A 9,399-nucleotide genomic window follows, 5' to 3' on the forward strand; every position below is an offset into this window, starting at 1 on the left:
ATTTAATCGATTATTTAATTCTTATATATAATATATAAAATTTTTAAATGCTTTATATAATTTAATTATATAAATAATTTATATACTTTATATAAATAAAATTTTTATTAATTACCTAAAATAATTAATTAATCGAATTTAAATCGAATCGAATATTGAATCGGATTCAAATTCGAATATTAATTTTTTATATCCATCGAATATCAAATTAAATTCAAATATCAATTTTCTTAATTGGATTCAAATTCAGACATTGCCTGATCCAATTTAAATTTGATCCTTTCACCTGCCACTGATCGATGCCGGAAAGGGAGCAGAGCAAAGATAATAAAGAAATTAAAATGATTTCATAAATCAAAGAAAAGGGTACTTTGGATATTTAAAGCTTTAAATAATCACATCAAAATTTTTTTCTAAATTAAATGACAGAATGCAAATAGAGGGAGTCTTTATTTTGTCATTGACCCCATAATACTAGGGGTCTTTCTAATTTGTCATTTTTTGTATTAAGGCGTTGGCACAGTGAACAGTGTAACATCACATCAACATCTCTTTCGGTCTGTACTATCAAAACGATTCATTCAGCACAATAACTAAACTACCTCTCAGTTGGGAATTAAGCCTGCTTATATCTTGTTTTTATATTCTCATTAATTATGTTGAAAATTGAAATTATGTTTTGTTTAAAAAAAAAAAAAGAGAAAAAGAAAACAACTTCTGTTTTATTCTTGATTTTTTCGGTAAATTACAAAGACCCCGGTACTATGGGTCCATGACTGTATTTTGTTTTGTGACAAAATCCCTATGTACTATGACCGTGAAATAAAGACCTCTTTCTTTAGCATTCCGTCCAAAAAATGAGAAATTTGCCGTTACAATATTTTTTATCCCTATGCTACCTAAGACAACTTTAACCTCTTTTCGTCTTTTATACGTTTTCTCACCTTATTTCTCCCTTACAACAATCATCATGTCATAAGAACCCATCTCTCCTCCCGGCGGCCACCAACACCGGACTGAACACCCCGCCGAACACTAGCGCTTGCCTAACCATCGGCAATGCCGAGTTCCTCATAGTCGTCGGGAGCAACTCCAGTGTGTATATCAGCAACGCGTTGAACATCGTGCACACGCTAAATAAGCTCACCAGCTCCACCGCCACCTGCAATTCCTGCCGTGACTCACCCACCACCATGCACATTATACTGCAAATCCCACTTATAGTTGTGAACACCAGCAGCCAACTTCTCCTGTTCACTTTTCTGATAAGAAAGAACGTCAGCAATGGCGATTGTAGCTCTGATAAGGCGTTGAAGGTGAACGCTCAAGTAGAGACTGAAGGCCAGGTTTCTGACCCCCAAAGGCATCCCGTAGTACACCATTCTGACGCCAAAACCGACGGTCGTCATTGCCATTAACCGTCGAAAGGCCCATTTTTTCTCGACCAATGCCTTGATAGTAGAGTAGAGGTTACCGGCGAACGTCTCCGGTACAATGGATATGCCGGAGAAGCTCGCGCTTAACCTGAAGCTACTTTGATTCCTCGTGGTTATGGTTCTTAATGCGTTGATTGCTTCGTCTTTGCGTCCTTTCACCAGGAGTCACCTCGGTGATTCGCGCATTTCAAAGTGGATGATTATACAGTAAAAGATGTGTTATGGGCTCGCCCGTAGGATCTCGTCACGGGTCTGTCCACCGAAAGAGACTCCTGCTTTTCCTTGCCCTTCCTCTTGTGTACAGACCCTATTGTGGCAATCGAGTGGGTGATTTGTCCAAGAGATCACCCGAACTCTCTTTACACATTTCTTGAACGAAAAACTGAATGCCTTTATTTCAACTCATCGCTTCTTAAATAGGAGATTACAAAAGGGAATTCCTTGCTGGATTTGGCTAGGATAGGATAATCCAACTCAAACTCAAACTCAAACTTCTACTTCTAAATAAATTACCTACTTCTAATGGTAACACAACTCCTACTTCTAGTGGTAAATAGGACTCTTACTAAGAAGATAAGATAAGATAAGGATAAGGGATGAGGGATCAGGCAGCAAGCGGCAAGTTGGGGAGCAGAGCTGTTGTGGCAAGATAAGGGTGGGCCCACCATGCCGAGTTGTCGTGTGGCCCCCTCTCTAGTGCTGCTGCCGGATGGCGGTGCGTGCGCCTCCTAAGTGCTACTATCGGGTGGTGCATACTACCGCCTATGGTTGCGCGCGTCCATAACATCACACCCCTCTGGGTAGGCGTTGTGAAGATCTGTCCAGGGAATCTAGGTGGCCTTAGCTGATGGTAGTCCGTCCCATTCCACTAGTACCTCGAAGGTACCTTGATTGATGTGTGACCAAACAAGGGCTCGAGGTTGGAGGATGGGTCTGCCGTCCTTTAGAGGGGGTAGGGTAGGCATTTGATCAGGGGGATTCCCTGTGAAAGGCTTCAGTAGGGACACATGGAAGGTGTCATGGATTCTGCTATGCTCCGGTAGCTTGAGCTGATAGGCAACTTTCCCGATCTACCGTAGAACCTTGAAGGGCCCATAGAATTTTGGGGCTAGCTTAGGTGGGACTCGACGCCTGAGGGAGAGTTGCCAGTAGGGTTGGAGTTTTAGCCAAACAAACTGTCCTGGCTCGAAGGTGACTTCACGGTGGTGTTGATTGTAGGCGTGCTTCATGCGCGCTTGTGCCTGCTGCGAGCGTAAGGAGACTTCAACCAGGAGGGCATCGCGATCTTGGAGGCTGCGATCCACTTCTTCCAGCCGTGTTGAACCGGGTTCGTAAGATAAAAGACGGGGAGGGTCTCGGCCATACACCACCCGGAAGGGAGTCATGCCCAGGGAGGAGTGGTAGGACGTGTTGTAACAGTATTCGGCCGACGGAAGGCACTCCACCCAACGTCTGGGCTGGTCTCCCACAAGGCAGCGGAGGTACATCTCTATTGTTCGGTTCACCACCTCTGTTTGGCCGTCATTCTGTGAATGGTAAGCGGAGGAGAAGGCTAGGTTTGTTCCTTGTAGTCGGAAGAGCTCCTTCCAGAAGGCGCTAGTAAAGATTGGGTCCCTGTCACTTACAATGAATTTGGGTAGCCCATGCAATCGGAAGATGTGGGCGACTGAAACCGCGCTGTAGGGGTTAGATAAGGGAAGGAAGTGAGCATACTTGGAGAAGCGGTCCACCACTACAAATATCACCGATTTCCCTCCAACCTTGGGTAAGCCTTCGATGAAGTCCATGGAAATATCTGCCCAGATCTGAGTGGGGAGTGAGAGAGGTTGGAGAAGGCCTGTTGGGTGCAAATTTACCCACTTCTGCTGCTAGCACATTGAACAGCTCTGGATGAAGTCTCGTACCGAAGCCTTCATACCCTGCCAGTGGAAATCTGCATGGATGCGGTGCAGTGTTTTCTGGATACCCTCATGCGTGGCGTTGTGTACGCTGGAGATAACGGAGGGAATTAAGGGGCAGCCGGTCGGGAGATAAATTCGTCCCTTGTATAGGGCCAAACCGTCGTGCATGGACCAATTTGGGTTGGTTGTTCCGGCTTGTATTCTCTTGATCAGATCGTTCCATTCGGGTGATTGTGGCAATTCATTCTGAATGTCTTCCAGTAGGGAGGCTCGGGGCTGCGAAATTGCATGGAGGAGCATATCTTCTTCTCGGCGGGACAAGACATCGGCAACATGGTTCAAGTCCCCTGCCTTGTAGTCTACCCGGAAGTCGAACCCAAGAAGTTTACTAACCCAATGCTGTTGTAGCGAGGTGGTGAGCCGTTGTTCTAGTAGATACTTGAGGTTGTAGTGTTCCGTCTTGACTATGAAGGTTCTCCTCCACAAGTACGGCCTCCAATGCTGCACTGCCTTAGCTAGTCCAATAAGCTCTCATTCGTAGGTGGGCAACTTAAGGTGCCGGTCGGCCAACTTGTGGCTGAAGAAAGCGATGGGGTGCTCTTGCTGCTGTAGTATGGCGCCTATGCCAGTGCTGGATGCATCGCACTCCACTGTGAACTCAAGATCAAAGTTTGACAATTGTAGAACCGGTGTGGAGGAGATGGCTTCTCTTAATTTTACAAAGGCTGCATCAGCTGTACCGTCCTAGAGGAAGGCATTTTTCTTGAGCAGATTTGTTAGTGGAGCCGCCATCAGTCTGTAATTGTGAATGAACTTGCGATAGTAGCCTGTCAGCCTTAGGAAACCGCGGAGAGCCTTGGCGGATTGCAGTCTGGGCCATTCCTTGATGGCTTGAATCTTGGAGTCATCCATAGTGACCCCTTGGCCGCTGGTCACATGTCCTAAGTAAATGACCCTACGTTCCCCAAAGGAGCATTTTGATCGCTTGAGGAAGAGCTGATGTTGTTGCAGGAGTTCAAGAACGATCCGCAGATGTTGCACGTGCTCTACCCACGATTTGCTATAGACTAGGATGTCGTCGAAGAATACCAAGACAAATCCGCGGAGATGGGAGTGAAACACCTCGTTCATCAGGGCTTGGAACGTGGAGGGAGCGTTGCTAAGACCGAAAGGCATGACCAGGAATTCGAAGTGGCCATGGTGTGTTCGGAAGGCCATTTTCTCTATATCTTCTGGAGTCATTTGGACCTGGAAGTACCCTGATCGGAGGTCTAGCTTGGAGAAATACTACGCGCCATGGAGCTCGTCCAACAACTCTTCTACGACAGGGATAGGAAATTTATCCTTGACCGTCCGACTGTTAAGCTCCTTGTAATCTACACAGAATCTCCAAGTCCCGTCTTGCTTGGGTACCAAAAGAACTAGAGAGGAGAAGGGGGAGCGGCTGGGGTGGATGATCCCTTGCTGTAAGATGTCTGTGCACTGCCTCTCTATTTCATCTTTCTACCGATGTGGGTAGCGGTAGGGCCAGACAACAATGGGATTTGATCCAGATATCAGAGGGATTCGGTGGTTGCAGCCTCTGGAAGGGGGAAGCCCCTTGGGCTCCTTGAATACTGTAGAGAAATCCATAAGGAGCCTTTCCATATCCATTGCGCATGAGACCTCGCCCTGGAGTGTATGCAGCTGTGCCTTTGTTCTTACTCTGGTTCCCTACCACGTAACCGGTTTCCCATCCAGGTGGAAAGTCATTGTCAGGGCGCTGAAATCCCAAAGGATGGGCCCTAACGTGATCAACCACTTGACCCCCAGGACGATGTCAAATTTGTCCAATGAAAGTATGAATAATTCAGCGCGAAAGGACTCTGATCCGACCTGAATTTCGGTGTCCTTGCAGATACCGGGGCTGTGAACTCTTTCCCCATTGGCCACGACTACCTATAACTGTGGTCTGATTTCTATGGGTAATTTTATTTGGCGGGCAGCTTGTTCACTGACGAAGTTGTGAGTGCTTCCGGAGACTACTAGAATACGGACTAACTGTCCTGCTACCAGAAGACAGAACAACTTCTTGCACTTGTGCCCGACGGAGTATAGATCATCGCAGTTGAAGCACTGCCCCCTTGCGCGCCGTTCCGCCATCTCGGCTCGGGTCAGCCGCCTAATGGGGGGTGCAGTCCTGCTACTTCCTATGCTTGATGCTGATCTGGAGGGGTTACCCATAGGGAGCCTTTGTTTTTTGCTGGTGATCGAAGAGGGAGTCACTCTTGTTGTCTTCGAAGGTGTCCATGATGATGCCGGCCGTCCTATACTGAGGTTCCCGTGGGAGATATGCATCTTCCTTTCGAAGGCACGTGCGAGGTTCATAGCTATGACTAGATTAGGAGGGTATTGCATCTCGGCGTCCACTCTGAGGGGTTCCACTAACCCTGCTGTAAACATGTCGACTTGCTGGTCTGGGCGTACCAAGGCTACTCTACGAGAAGGGTTTGGAACTAGCGTTGATAATTCGCCACAGTTCCAGTTTGTTTGAGGTTGATTAATTCGCCCAGTGGATTACTTGTCAGTGGGGGTCCAAATCGAAGTAGGCAATAGGATTTAAATTGTTCCCAGCTAAGCCCGGGTTCTTCCTGTTCTAGACGGTAGAACCAGAGTTGTGCCTCTTCTATGAGGTGGAAGGCGGCCAGACTGACCTTGTCTTTGTTATCAGTGCGTTGGTTGCGGAAGAACTGCTCGCAACGATACAACCATCCCAGTGGGTCTCCAGTGCCGTTGTAAGACGGAAATTCTAGCCGACTGTATTTGGGGATAACAACTGTAGTCGAGGCAGCGATCTGATGTTCGTCGGACGCTTCTGCCCAGTCCGGCCTGCGGTTGTTGTTGGTGGTGGTTCCTTCTGAGTTTCTTTCTTTATTGGATAAGAACATCTCCAACAAGCGTTGAAGCTCCCGGACATCGTCCTTGACCTCACGAACCTCCATGCTGGTCTCTGCAAGTTTGTGTTCCAGTTCGTGGACCCTGGAAGAAAGCGGCTCCTGTTCCCCCATGACAGTAGGCTCTGATACCAGAATGTTATAGGCCCGGGCGTAGGATCTCGTCATGGGTCGGTCCACCGGAAGAGACTCATGCTTCCCCTTACCCTTCCCCTTGCGTACAGACCCTATTGTGGCAACCGAGTGGGTGATTTGTCCAAAAGATCACCCGAACTCTCCTTACACATTCTCTCCTTAAATAGGAGATTACAAAAGGGAATTATTTGTTGGATTTGGCTAGGCTAGGGTAGTCCAACTCAAACTAAAACTTTTACTTCTAAATAAATTACCTAGTTATAATGGTAACACAACTCCTACTTTTAGTGGTAAATAGGACTCTTAGAAGATAAGATAAGATAAGGATAAGGGATGAGGGATCAGGCAGCTGGCAGCCAATTGTCGAGTAGAGCTGTTGTGGCGAGTAGAGCTGTCGTGTGAGCCCCTCTCTAGTGCTGCTGCCGTATGGCGGTGCGTGCGTCTCCTAAGTGCTGATGTCGGGCGGTGCGTGCTGCCGCCTATGTTTGCGCGCGTCCATAACAAGATGAGTGGCACGGACATCTAGAGATAGACGGTCCGCCATGAAGACTCTCGGTTGATGTAAGCCATGGCCGGTAACAACAAGAAAACGAATATGAATAAGAAAAATCCGATGATACCCACCTTGCCTCGTCATCGTCTTCCGACGATTTCCGTCGATAGGACGAGCGCACAAGTTCCGATCGTTGCGCGGCCGAACCCGCTAACGAATCTCAAGGCGACGTAGAAGTTACAGACATCATTGGAAATGAGAGGACGAGCATGTTCTTGCCACCGAGATGAGGACGGCGCAGGTGAGGTTCCATTCCGATAGGACGGATGTCCGTGACGGCTTATCCCAGGTCCATGCATCCTTGGGAAGTAAGCAGAGGTTGGCGGTAGAGTTGCAGGAGGGGTTGTCTTGGCGAGAGCACTGCCAGGTGAGCTCGGCGTCGGTGAAGACGCTGATGAAGGTCTGCTAGGCGATGGCTTGCAGGAGCTGAGCCCACCCGAAACTTCCTATACACCGTTCGATGGTGTCTCTAAAGAGGGAACATGCTTCTCGAGTCGTGGGTGTTCGTTCCTATGTAGTTGTTCGTTCATGGTGGGACCAAGACAAGGAGCAAGATGTGTCCAATCCAAACTCGGATAATCCATGTCCGAGTTGGAGTTGTACACCGCATTCATTCAAAGATTCCTACTTTTGAACTCAAAAGTTCTTGGAGATAGAGATGAAAAAGATGGTCCCACATGAAGCAAAGCCGTCGGATTATGGGTGGGTGTCTATTTCCGCCAAATTGAAAATGTTACTTCAATTCGACTTGTGAAGGGTATTTTCGTCAAATAATATTTTCTATTTGTCGAATTAACGGAAAAGGGGGGGTTTTGTCTCTCATGGTTATAGTACAGGGGGTTTTGTCTCAAAACAAAGTACAGGAGTCTTTATTACAGATCCTATAATACGGGTGGGGGGTCGGGTCATGAGTCTAGGCGCTTGGGACCAAATCCAAAACCAAAAGTAGTCTGTTTTGTTCTTCTACCGTAATATGTTAATTCCTGTTTGGTACCAAAGCCCATCCCAAATCTAGGACAGATGCTATGGCACTGTCTTTTCGTTATCTTGGGGATCCCCATTTGGGAAGACGACGTCCCAAGTGGAGCCATTAATTCCCTGCTTTTTCCGTGGAAAGCAACCTGTTGATACAAAGAGTGGCTCTGAATTGCTTTTCGACATCAAATCATCATCAAATGGTTTTTGCAAAATATCCAAGGGAGAAGGAAAGAACAGATCATGATCGGGTTCAGGTGAGTTGATTGACGGTAAAAAGAATTTAGGACGGAGGAAGGATGGATGAAGACGGAAGGAGTGAATGAACAAGCTAGCTTTACCGCCCGCGTCGTAAGAAGAAGAAGAAAAATCGTAAAATTCTGAATACGACGAGGAGATGATCAGGACCCATATCTTTCTGCAGAAAAGAACCAAATTGAGTGACGACTCACTCAATCAGCTTAAGGCATGTGCGATGTGAAAGGAGGAGGCGATGGTGGTGCTTGTACTCACCTGAGACTTGTCTTTTGGACCTTCTGCTCCGCTCCATTATTGGAGTCCCAAATTGGAGACACAAACACACACACACCAGCAGTAATCAAGACAAAAGCCATAGAGACTCAACTCCACAGTCCCAACCTCTCCAGGGTGGGTTGCCCAGTAATAATAATAATATCAAGTCGTGGATCTGACGCTCAGCGCAACCATCTCATCAGTTGTTTGCTCTTTTCGTAACCATCACTTTTATAAGCCTGGATATTAGTCCAGTCCACAGTTATTAGTGTTTATAGACAATTAATTACAAGCTAGTAGTTGCAGTCTTTGGTTCAAATTGGTATAGATTTTTTTGGGGTGATGCAAAAATGTTCAGCTGAGTAAAGACATGGGGTGTGTGGTTCATGGAGACGGGTTTTAATATCGAAAGATAGAGACATTTCATAGGTTTAAATGTTAATTTGATTGTTACTGGAAAAATATATAATCAATAAATCACTAGCTAGTAGACTTAATGGTTAAGAAATTTGTAACAGCTTGCAAAGCGATATTTATCAATCACCCTATATTATAAGGGAATCTTTATAATTTATCCTAAATTTTCCCTTAGGCTCAGTTTGGAGGGAATACAAATACAAATTTATAAAATACAAAACTTTATATTTTGTATGTATTTATATTATATATAAGAATATATAATATAAATACATACAAAATAATACAAAATATAATGTTTTACACTCTACGTATTTGTGTTTATATTCCTCAAAAAAGAAAAAAGAAAATTGAGTGGGTGTGACTTGTTAATTTGCAGTAATTCTTATAATTATTTTTCTCTGAAACTGTGATACAAATCAAAGTCTTGTAACATTATTTGATTCTACCCATGGAATTTAGCCGGCTGTTTGATAAAAAGTATACAAAATAAAAGGGAAAACAATATTAAAAAAAGGGGGGCGACAAGGAATCTT

General features: G+C 45.7%; 2 pseudogenes; both read right to left on the bottom strand.

The window, feature by feature from the left end:
• Nucleotides 1-818: 818 nt before the first annotated feature.
• LOC148880957 (organic cation/carnitine transporter 3 pseudogene) lies at nucleotides 819-6,384 on the bottom strand (annotated as a pseudogene).
• Nucleotides 6,385-6,563: 179 nt separating this feature from the next.
• LOC148880958 (organic cation/carnitine transporter 2 pseudogene) lies at nucleotides 6,564-8,704 on the bottom strand (annotated as a pseudogene).
• Between the last annotated feature and the right edge of the window lie 695 nt (nucleotides 8,705-9,399).

This window comes from Nelumbo lutea, chromosome 1, assembly GCF_056320005.1.
Source record: "Nelumbo lutea isolate HS-2025 chromosome 1, American lotus-T2T, whole genome shotgun sequence".
NCBI lineage: Eukaryota > Viridiplantae > Streptophyta > Magnoliopsida > Proteales > Nelumbonaceae > Nelumbo > Nelumbo lutea.